At 37.9% G+C, this 12518-nt stretch overlaps 1 long non-coding RNA gene across 1 annotated transcript; it reads right to left on the bottom strand.

Moving 5' to 3' along the window:
• Positions 1–8182: 8182 nt before the first annotated feature.
• Positions 8183–9279, bottom strand: LOC145129511 (uncharacterized). The gene is made up of 3 exons (XR_013717525.1): positions 9121–9279; positions 8859–8928; positions 8183–8245 (listed from the first exon to the last, which is right to left on the bottom strand). It is a non-coding gene; the product is annotated as an uncharacterized LOC145129511 (long non-coding RNA).
• Between the last annotated feature and the right edge of the window lie 3239 nt (positions 9280–12518).

The following is a 12518-nucleotide window of genomic DNA, read 5'->3' as shown; positions in this document are numbered from 1 at the left end:
TAATTTATTCACTTTGATCAATTTTGGAACAACTCTTTTGTATGGTTTATGGTTTTAAAAATGAAAATTTTACTATGAATTTTTGGGACGTTACAATAAGGGTTGATATTTTCATCCCTTTGCACTGTCTCACCGTTTTGAGCATCAACTTGTATATCATCAACTACTTCTTCTTGGATATTATCTACTACTTCCTCTATTTTTCATCCAACCACTCATGCATGTTAGTATTACCAAAATGCTCTACATACATAGAGATTTCACAACTACATTTATAGGTAATGGTTATATATTCGGCATAATCAAGCTCATTCCTAATTAACCTCAAACCTTTTAGAAAATTAACATCAGAAAGACAGTAATAGAGCTTCTCACATTTTATTGTGACAACCCAAAATTTCTAACTTATACATTCTTCATTTTTATCAAAGTTAGCCTCGTGTTGCTATTTTGTTATGAAGTTTTGGGTCTATATAAGTGCTTTAGGCTTAATACAATCGAGATATGAGTCGTAGGGAGGGTTAGAACGTGTGTAGCATCACAAAAATCGAGCCAAACACACCCAGCAAGGTGTGTGCGGCCGCACACCCGAGTGTGCGGCCAGCCAGCCGCACACAGCCGACCGCACACCCCTTCTTCGGCAGCACACTCGTCTGGCAGCACTCACATACCTATAAGAAAGAGTCTTAGCCTTCATTTCACCCTTTTACACCCTCTTAGTCAAGAACTCGTTTTCTCTTAAGTGGATCCCGATTTTTCACCTAGACCTTCAAGTGGTAAGTGTTTCTAGCCTTTGATTTATAGATTCCTTACTCCATCTAGTGTAAATCACTGAATTCCTCCATGAAATCAGCTCATTCTAGTGAATCTTCAAGTGTTCTTCAAGAACACCAAGAACATCTACTAAGTTCTTGGGCTCCAAACACCCCCATACGCTTCTACACTGTAAGTACCCTACTCCTACATGTGTTTAGATATATTAGAGCCTTGTTAGAAGCCCCAAAACTCGATCTGAAAGGAGTGTGCGGCCGCACACCTTCATGTGGCCGTACACCCCTTATTTTGGTGCTTTAAAGCCTCAAACTCAAGTAGTATTCTAGCACATGATCAAGGACACTTACGGGAAACAAGATACGAACTTAGAAACATGTTTTGGACCATTTTTGCTAGGAGTGTGCGACCGCACACACCATGGCCGCACACACTTGGCTGCACACACCAAGTGTGACCACACACACCCTTTTAAGGGTCCAAAATAGCAACAAACTCTCAATCCGGCTAAGCAATGGCAGAAACACCTTCTTAGGATCATCACAAAGTCTTGGAAAATCGATTTGGACACATTCCTATGGGAGTGTACGGCTGCACACAGGCCTGGCCGCACACTCTGGCCGCACACCTGGCCGCACACACATAAAAGTTGAGTTTGGTGGCCTTACACTCAAATCTAAGACGCTACACTCATTTAGGGACTTCCATAGGTGTTTGTAACACTTAATTCTAAGTGTTTTCATGTCCTTAAGGCATGTCCCTATCACCATTAGTGGTTATACATTAATGTATTCATATATGTGTAATTATATGTTAAATAGAATTCGTTTGTGCTCGAGACTCCATTTGACACCCAACGATCCTATATCGATCTTCCATTCGAGTTACTCAAAACAGGTGAGTTCATACCCCTTAATTAACCTTTTAAATGTTTTTAAATGCTTTTATGGGGGGGAATACAAGTTGAATCATGATAGTTATCATATCAATCACATGTGATTAATAACTATCAAACTATGGAGGTACTACACTTTTAGATGTTTTACCAAGCAAACTACTTCAAAATGAATTCTCGAATGCTTTTACACGTTGAACTCTTCATCAAACATGTTTTCTAAACTACATCTTTCCTTTCAAATTCTGTTATGACTAAGTTTCAAGCAAAGGTTTTCATGTACTCAAACTGTGTTCCAAATAAGGGATTTCTTATACTTTAAACTGTTTATATCAAACAAACTGCTTTTAAATTGTTTTATAAATTGACATCAAATCATCAATTCTTCTTATTAAACTTTCCTAATGTTTTACAAAACTTCTTTTAAACTTTTATATTATCAATTGCATGCCTCTATATGTATAGTTATATTAGTAATGTTTAAAGGACTTAGGACTGCTAACCCGCCTTATTTCATGTTCCTTGTTTGGTTGTGGACTTAGGGTATCATGTTGTTTGTCCGAAGGTCGTCTAAATATTAGTTATATATTATGTATACATATATAGACATAAAAGTTCTATCAGTCAGTTCAGTACCTTTGGGTAGCAAAGGCATCCTTCCATTATTCAAGGAATCACACAAGAGTCATTTCATTCATGAGTCTATACAAATATTTAAATACTATAAATAGAATGTGACATACTACTTCTCGATACGACACTTCATTGTGGTATCACCTTGTAACCAGAGTCTCCTGGAGGGAGAGCGGGCATTATGTGTATAGATCTATACGGGACAGACACTCCCACATCCCGACTGCTAGCTACAGTCCGAGCCGATATGGCCCAGGGGTGACAAAATGTCACCTCACTATATATGACCTGGAGGGTCATCAATTATTCAGCGTCGATCAGCATGGTTACATACGAGTTCACATTCAAATCCTTTATTTATCCAATTAAGAATTTAAAGGCCAATTTAGACTTTTCGAGGCGTGTCGTTCACTCGATACCACCTGGAGTCTACACTTCATTCATTTAGACTTTTCGAGGCGTGTCATTCATTCGATACCACCTGGAGTCTACACTTCATTCATTTAGACTTTTCGAGGCGTGTCGTTCATTTGATACCACCTGGAGTCTACACTTCATTCATTTAGACTTTTCGAGGCATGTCGTTCATTCGATACCACCTGGAGTCTACACTTCATTCATTGAGTCTATGTTTTATTCACTTCATAGTCAGCAGTGTCACTGCTGAGGTAAAATATTATTTTCCCTATTACAGTTACTTTGTGATTTTATCACTTACACGTATATGTATAGCTATATTTAGATAATAATAGTTATACTAGGGGAAAAACCTCCATTTTTACAGAGGCGCAAATCTTCAAAACAGTCGGGTCTTGGTAAAAGACTGCTTTTTAAACTAGTAGGAAATATGGGATTTTCTAGGGTTTTTCATACTTATACCAAGTTTTCATATAACAATTTCAAGTCTTTTCTTTACAGTTTTACAAATCAATGACACTAAAATACTTATGTTCTCACCAGCTTTAAAGCTGATACTCGCTTTCAAAATAACTTGTATTCTCAGGTCACCAGTAGACAGGTACGATGACCGGGTTTTGAGAAGACGGAGCGGTTAAGACTAGTCTTTTATTTCTGATTTCTTATTATCATGTTGTATACTATGAAAGAACTCACATGTATTAAAATTTTACTATTAATGCAATGGATGATGTTGTTGCTTGTTTACTACTTTACACTGTTGTGATACTTTACATGACGTCCTCCACCCCAGAACGTTTATGCCGTTCTTGGTTTTGGGGTGTGACATTTATCCTGTGAATCTTTACATGAATGCCACTTGTCCTTGTCCATGCTTGCGAAATCAATGTTCTGTAGCCTTTGATTAATTCTATTGGTGTATTGTATGTGGTACTTGGCAAAGATACCTTGTAAGTGCACATCCACAACGATGTAGATAACCATGGTTCAGGAAATAAAATGGAGGAAGGAATTAGGTATAGTCGAGTTGAAGGAGAAAGGATGTATAAAGTAATGTCGGTATTGTCTCATTAAAAACCATAACAATACACAGTCAACAAGTACACGTAGACCACTTCAATGAGGTGGCAAATAAGTTACTGGCTGGCCCCATCATTTCTTAAAAAAAACAAATAGACTCGACAAAAACAAGTGTATTCCCTCATAAAGTACACAAATAAGTTAAGGGACTGAATCGGAAAATTTGGAATACATTGTTGGGCTAATGTGTCATTTTACCTATTAACTTATAGGTACCTTAAATATTTTCGATTATGTGTATATTAATGCGGATATTAACCAACTCTATAACATCCGAATTCTCAGGTATTATTTTTTAAAAGTCCTACTATGAACTCAATTTAAAATTTATGGATTTGAACTTACCACGTCGTGGTGATTGGAACACCGTGGAGTGGTAGTGTCGCCTCACCACGGCGTGGCGCCGCTCTCCGCAAAAACTGTAAGTTTTATACCTTGGGCCTAATATAAAGGATATGAGGGGTAGGGTTTCGTCCACCCTCAACCCCCATTGATCCCAAAGAACCCTTAAGCAAACCCTAGCCTCTTGTGATATTTTGGTGCTCATTTTGGTGCTTTTGATTTCCTTTGAAGGAAGAAGTAAGGTTCTCTAGTGCAAGGATCTAGCAAGCAAGTTCATCTCCACCTCCTTGTGCATATTCTGGACTTTTGTAAGTCCTCAAGCTCTTATCTTTTGGTTTATCCTTTCTAGACTTAGTTTTTTGCATGGTTTTTCATAATTGTGTTGATTTGAGTGGATGGTTTAAATAAAGTTGGCAACTTTATTGATCATTGAGGTCCCAAGAATGACATATCCTCCTTATCTGAACTTCTATATAGTTTTGGGTTTCATGGATGGGTTTTTGCTCCATTTTGACCTGGTTTGAGGTATGAAATGCATTGGACATGCATGTCCATAAGGTTAGGCTTTTATGATCACTAAGATTGATAAGAAGCTTTCTGAAAGTTATTAATGGTTGACTTAAATATTAAGAGCTTGGAAATGAAATGAATCTGTCAGCATCCCCACGATGTGGCAAGGGCGTTACCACTATGTGGCATGCAAAACCATCATGATTCTGATGAAACTAGACCATGGTGTGGCAAGAGAAGAGTCTTGCCACAATGTGGTAGCGGGTTTCATCCATGACTATTTTGTCGTGTGGATTCCATGACGCAATCAGTGATTTGTCACGGCGTGGTGGCTGACCATTGACGTTGACCGTTGATCCTTGACCTTTTGACCAAGGTTGACTTGTGATCAAATGATTGTTTTAGTTGGTAGACTAAGGCTTGGCCTTCTATGATTCATTAGGTGGTGTGTAGTACCAGTTTCTCAACTTTATGAGTCGTGATATAGTCTACTCTGATAAGAGGGGTAAGTCTTCTCACTATACTATGTAGAATGCTAGATTGTCTTCATGACTCTTGCATGTATGATGGGCGGGGAACATTATGCTTATTGGGCGGGGCCAGTTATGTTTGATGGGTGAGGCGCATTATGCATGTTGGTTTGGGCTTGTTATGTTTGATGGGTGGGGCCCATTATGCATGTTGGGCGGGGCTAGTTACGTATGTTGGGCGGGGCTCGTTATGAATGTTGGGTGGGACCCGTATTAGTATGTGGTATTTTTGCAACTCATTAAGCTTTCTGCTTATGGTTTAAAGTTTTATTATTTCAGGTACTTTCAGTAACAAGGGAAAGCAGGGACGGATCTTCTTAAGGGCTACCTCCCCCCTCCCCCCTTCTGTTTTTTTAGAACTAGTCAATTACTAACAAAATTTTTACATATTATGCCTAAAACTAAAAAATTAAACTGTGCCCCTCCCCCTGTTCTCTAATTTTTATTCATATTATACTTTCGCCCCACCCCCCCCCCCCCCCCCAACTCAAAAGTTCAAGCTTCTTCATTGAGGAAAATGAGCTGGCTTGATTGTATTGCATCCACCAATGACTTTTTCACACTTCAGGATTTTGTGATTACTCTGATGTTTTTATAAAACTGTAAACTTATGTTTTGGATTGTTGGCTTATGGTGTTATGGAATGGTTTTAGTATCTTAAAAATGAAATTTTTTCTTTGTATTTTTGGATTGTTACAGACTCAAAGGTAAGTTGGTATTTTGGCCAAACCCAACATCCTTAATCTGCATTACATTTGAGTTTTTTGTTTACGGAGCGTATTAAAAACGTAAAAGTAATTCTTAAATTAAATGGTTTATTTGAAACTTGTTAAATCTGAAATGATTTTAAATTTTATTAAATATTGATTTAGCTAAAACGAATTGACAAATACATTGTGTGCATGTTGATTATTCGTAGCATTATAATTTTATATACAACGATTATAAAAAACCAATATCCTAAATTTAAATCTAGCGATCCAATAGTTGGAACAAGTTGTACGTACAATTTTGGACATGGTCGTACCTAACCATTTGCTACTCCCAAGATGAATTTTGAGGCCCTAGTTAGACATATGAGACAAATTCACATGTCCAAATTGGATGATTTGAATCTGGTTAGACCTAAGCATGAGGAAAAAAAATGAAACTAAACATACGATAAACATTGGTTTAATGTCAAAATTCCCATAAGGATCTAATAATTGCATAGAGATGCAAGTGGTAAATGTTAACTACAAATAAAATATATTTGTTGTGTGAATGATCGACAAAGCATGATAATAAACTTTGATGTGGATCTTGGAAGTTATAAAATTAAGTTTTTTTAACAAAAATATAATGGTGGTTGTAACACCCGTAAATTTGGGCTAGTCATTATAAGCGTTAAAAATGACTTGTTGGATAAAAGATTATTTAGGATAAATAATCCTAGCCAAAGTTATAATATATGCGACAGTGATTTCGTACATATAAACAACGCTTAAATCTGACTTCGTATGAAAAAGTTATGATTCTTCGAAGTTTCATGATTAAATTGGCACGACTTTTATTTATCGTAAAAGGTGGATTTTGATAGATTACTTATTAGCCTAAGTGATCTAAACGAAATTCACAGTAGTCATAAAACCGAGAACATGCATATAAAGAACGTTCAAATTTGACTTCATAAGAGAAAGTTACGAATTTTCTAATATTTCAGCGTAATAGTATACGACTCAGAAAACGAAATTGAAATCGGTCGATGGTTATGAAAAAAATCTAAATGATAGCTGAAGATCTCGTCAACGCCTATCCATCAATATAAAGACAGTTGAGAACGGATATCGTATGATAAAGTTATGAATTTTTAACGGACTTTAACAGTCTAAGCATGTTAAAAATATAACATTAAAAATAAAGTCAAAACTAGCCAACAAAGTCCAAATAAAAGTTGTAGATCTCGTCGATAGCTATGTGTTAATATAAAACCTGTCAAAAAGGGAGCTCATGTGAGCAAGTTATGAATTTTCTAAGAAAACAGGTAATTTCGTACGCAGCTGCGCCCATAGAAAATATGTCCGGCGCATATATGACATCCACCCAAATCTCGACATGTGGCACCACTCAGAGAATGACACGAGCACCCCGACCATTTTCGTGGCGCGCCCCGACAGAGTGCATGGTGCACATATCTTTTTTCGGCTATAAATAATTGCATCCGTATATGCTTCTTATATCCCACCCCTATAGCTCAATCCCTTAAGTTCTCTCTGCATTAGATCCAATTTTCCTTAGTTTCTTGTACACCAGCGAAACATTGTGACCTCTGAGTGCCCAACAAGTGATAGCATTCGAGTAGAAGCTCTGTCAGTGTAATTTTCATACTTTTGTCTAGGGAATTTCTATAAGTTAAATTACACTCTATATTATTTTAGTGTAATTTATATTTAAATTCATAGTTGTTGTTATGAATTTATAAATAAGATGTGTTAGTATATCCAACGTTATATTACTGACTGATCTTCTTACGGGATGATGTCTAGGTTGGATTTAGTGAGGTGTTTAATGTGAGATTTCCAAACAGTATATTTTGTATACTAAACGGACCCTACCTCTGATATGATCCTACCTGGTTGTTCGTTACTTGATAGATCGTGATGTAAACATTGGGATTAGTGAGGAATCTAGACTATCATTAGTCGCCATGAATATTAGACTAAAACTTACTCACATTCGTATCTAGGTCAAATCAGAGGATAAGTCAAGGAGTTTGGCGAAGCGCTGCTGAATTCTCCAATCACCTACTGTGACATCCCCATTTTCACGGCCAGAAAAGACCGATTTTGTTTATGCGTTGTTTAAAAATCAGAGTAACATTTTAAATAAAAGTGTTGCGGAATTTGTTCCCAAAATAAAATTATGATAAAGACTTATCAAAGCATTTCCGTAGAAATGTATTTCATTAAAAAACATCGGGATGTCATGTTCGATACAGATCAAAAGCATAAACAGTACAATATAGCCTTACTACATTTATTCATAATCTCTCATCCCAAACATCATATCTATGCTCGTGCGCCACTACCTGTAATACAAGAAACTGAGTGGGTCAGGCTTCGGAGCCTGGTGAGCACATAGAGTTTTCAACCCACAATAAATAAGTTTATTAATTTCATCAATCAACAATAACCCGATTACCCGTTCCCGTTATCCTCACATTACGTCCCTAAAACACCTATCATAAGGGACCTAGACTAAGGATCAATATCGGGATGGACACTACTGCCAAGGGGTTTCCTTAGCAATAAATGTCCTAAAGGCAACCATGAGGGGGATGGAGTACACCGGTGAACACATCGTTCACAAACACCTACAGGTTGCGAGCCTGCTAGCGTTCCACTGGACTGTCTAGAAGAGTCCGTGGTCGTCATCCATACTCCGCTAGATGACAGAATCAATAACAACAACATCGAGGCCTCTCATCATTTTATCACACATTGTCTTATTACATCTACCCATGTTTTACCCCAACATTTTTGTAGATATAAAATACATATACAGTTTAAATTATTTAAAACATGTATAAAAATCTTTCATCAGCATAGGCAGCAAGTATTCAGATAATATGCACACATAGCACGTAATTAATATAAAATACTTCATATCTATGTGTAAGATGAAAGTAACTATGCACTCACCTGATTAGGTGGTGACTCGGTACTCGAACAGCACTCCGTTATCTCAAAACAATTTTTCCTTGATCAAAACCTAGTATTAATATCACTAGCGTTTAGTTTTAACGTTAACCGCGACTAATTAATAGTCTGGCTATTATTATTATTACACAAGCGTTAAATAACACCCAATATATAAATAATAATAGCCCAAATAATTATTTTAAGGACCTAATAACATTACTATAATTATTTAAAAGTTATATTAAAAATTTCGTAGGCGTACCTTACTTACAGCGGGTTTTTCTCAAAACCGGACTTCGCTGGAGCAGCGTTTCCAAGCCGAAAGGTTCTTTTCTCGGGACTCCGGGAGCCTCGGGACTTCCTTCGGGTGCTAGGGGGTTTACCTAGACTTTAGGGGCTCAAGGGAGCTTAGAGAGAGAGTTTAGAGAGAGAAAGTGGAAGAGGAAAGGTGTAAGAAATGAGAGAACCCGACACTTCTATTTATAGTGAGTTGGGGCATGTGGTGGCCCTCTGGTGGTGCCACTTGTCCAAATTCTGGTGGTGTCACATGTCCAATTTCTGGTGGTGCCATGTGTCCAATTTCTGGTGGTGCCACATGTCCAATTTCTGGTGGTGCCACATGTCCAATTTCTGGTGGTGTCATGTCACCCAATATCGCGTATCGGCCTCCCGTCTTAGAAAAATCATAACTCTCGTATACGAGCTCCGTTTTTGACGTTATTTATATCCACGCGAAGGCGGGAACGTAATCTACAACTTTCGTTTAGACTCCGTTGGCTAATTTTGAATTTATTTTAAAAGTTATATTTTTAACAGGCCGGGACAGGATTGGTCCGTTAAAAATTCATAACTTCTTCATCCGACGTCCGTTTTCGTCTGTCTTTTTATTGTTACGCCACAATTAAAGAGCTCTTCGATTCTCGTTTAGGTCGTGTCGGCTAAAAACTCGCTTTATCATAAATTCACTATTCACGCTTCCCGGTATCGTGCCGGTTCCGTCGTGAAACTTCGTCGGGTCATATTTTCTTCGTTATAATTCGGATTTCGGCGTTCTTTATATCTCCGGAATCCTTGTTTTGACCACTACAACTTTATGTAAAGATATCGGGCTTATCTCATATTTTAATTTTGACGCTTATTTTTATTCTTTAGTAATTATACATTTATAATTAAATAATAAGCACATAAATTCACAAAATACTCAAATATTTCATTTTTATTACATCAAAAGAGTTACAATAGTTGACCTAGACTATTACATCGTCTAAAAATGTTTAGCCCCGAAACCCGGGCGTTACACCTACGTAAGTCAGGTGAGTGTATAGTTATTTTCAACTTACACATATATACAAGTATTCTAATTGCTTAAATGTTATGTGTGACATCCCCATTTTCACGGCCAGAAAAGACCGATTTTGTTTATGCTTTATAAAAATCAGAGTACTTCTTTTAATAAAAATCTTGCGGAATTTGTTCCCAGAAAAACATGATAAATACGTTATCAAAGCATTTCCGAAGAAATGTATCTTTATTCATTTTAAAACATTTGGGATGTCATCGTCAATACAGAAACATAAGCATAAACAGAACTTACATTCATTTACACTAGTGATCTACATCTCTTTTAAATCTCTCAGTGTAAAGTAACTTCACATCGACACCTGTGATACAAATAAACTGAGTGGGTCAGGTTGGGAAACCTGGTGAGTACATAGGGTTTTCAACCCACAATAATATAATTATTATGTTTAATCATCAAACAATTAACCAATTACCCATCCCCATTATCTTCTTTACTCTTAAGGATCTACCCTAAGAATCAGCTATTCCTCGTTCATTCATTCCTAAGGAATCGGCAGGAAGTCCATCGTTGCCACGGTTTACACAACAGGCACTAAGTCTGCATAGTCGCCAGGGTTTAGGCATCAAGTCTGCATGATCACTAAGGTTTAGGCATCAAGTCTGCATGATCACCAAGGTTTAGAGTACATCGGGTGAACACATCGTTCACAACACCTACAGGTTGCGAGCCTGCTAGTGTTCTACTGGACTGTCTAGAATAGTCTGTTGTTGTCATCCATACTCTGCTGAATGACGGGGCCATCATTTGGGAAAAAGGCTTCTCGCATCGTCCACCTCTCACCCTCACCTCATGGTCTAATTCATCCCTCATCTCATCATTCAACTCATATTTCATCTACCCATGTTTTACCCAACACATTTTGTAGATATAAAATACATATACGGTTTAAATCATTTAAATCATGTATAAAATTGTTCATCCAACATAGATAGCAAGTATACAGATAATATGCACACACAGCACGTAATTTATATAGAATACTTCATATCTATGTGTAAGCTGAAAGTAACTATGCACTCACTTGTTAAGGTGGTGACTCAGCACTCGAACAGCGCTTCGATACTCTCAAAACAATTTTCCTTCGATAAAACCTAGTATCAATACCACTAGGGTTTAGTCTAACGATAACCGCGACAAACTAATAGTCTGACTATTATTACTATTATATAAGCGTTAAATAACACTCGATATAACTCATAATAATAGTCCAAATAATTATTTTAAGGACCTAATAACATTACTATAATTATTTGAAAGCTATATTAAAAATTGCGTAAGCGTAGCTTACTTACAGCGGATTTTAAAGAAAACCGGGCTTTGCTCGGAGCAGCGTTTCCGAAACCGAAAGACCCTTTTTCTCGGGACTCCGGGAGCCTCGGGGCTTCCTTAGGGTGCTAGGGGATCACCTAGGCTTAGGGGAGGGTTAAAACCCTTAGAGAGAGAAAGTAATTTAGAGAGAGAGAGAGAATGGTGTGAAAAATCCAGAGACCCTCGCATCTATTTATAGGGGCGCGAAGCCTCTCGGAACGCTGGGCGTAGGGAGGTTACGCGGGGCGTAGTCCTCGGATAAGAATACCAACCGAAGCCAGCTGTCTCGCACCATCAGATGGATCAGACCGGAGCTACGCAGGGCGTAACTTCTTCGAACGTGGGGCGTACTGCGAGGGCTACGTGGCGTGATCCGAAGCGACTCCTGAACCAAGATCGGACGGCCCAGATGCCGCCACGTCATCAAGTTCTTATCAGACTTCGCAATTTCGACTACAAACTTTAAAAATTCGTATCTTTCGCATACGAGCTCTGTTTTTGACGTTCTTTATATCCACGCGAAGGCGGGAACGTACTCTACAACTTTCGTTTAGACTCCGTCGGCTAATTCTGACTTTATTTTAAAAGTTATATTTTTAACAGGCCGAGACAGGATTGGTCCGTTAAAAATTCATAACTTCTTCATCCGACGTTCGTTTTTGTCTGTCTTTTTATCGTTATGCTACTATTAACGAGATATTCGATTCTCGTTTAGGTTGTGTCGGCTAAAAACCACTCGATCTAATATTCGATTCGGGCTGTACACTGCTAAGCCGAAACTTCGAAAAATCATAACTTCCTCATACGAAGTCAGATTTGGGCGTTCTTTTTTATGGACGCTCTCGGTTTAACGTATTCTACGACTTTCGTTTAGATCGCTAAAGCTGAATATCGCTCTATCGTAATTTCACTATTTACGTTTCCCGGTGTCGTGCCGGTTCCGTCGCGAAACTTCGACGGGCCATAACTTCTTCGTTACAACTCGGATT

Source organism: Lactuca virosa, chromosome 8, assembly GCF_052849685.1.
Source record: "Lactuca virosa cultivar CGN04683 chromosome 8, Lactuca_virosa_CGN04683_v6, whole genome shotgun sequence".
Lineage (NCBI taxonomy): Eukaryota > Viridiplantae > Streptophyta > Magnoliopsida > Asterales > Asteraceae > Lactuca > Lactuca virosa.
Note: the sequence above shows the minus strand (reverse complement) of the source record. Positions and strands in the feature narration are given on the sequence as shown.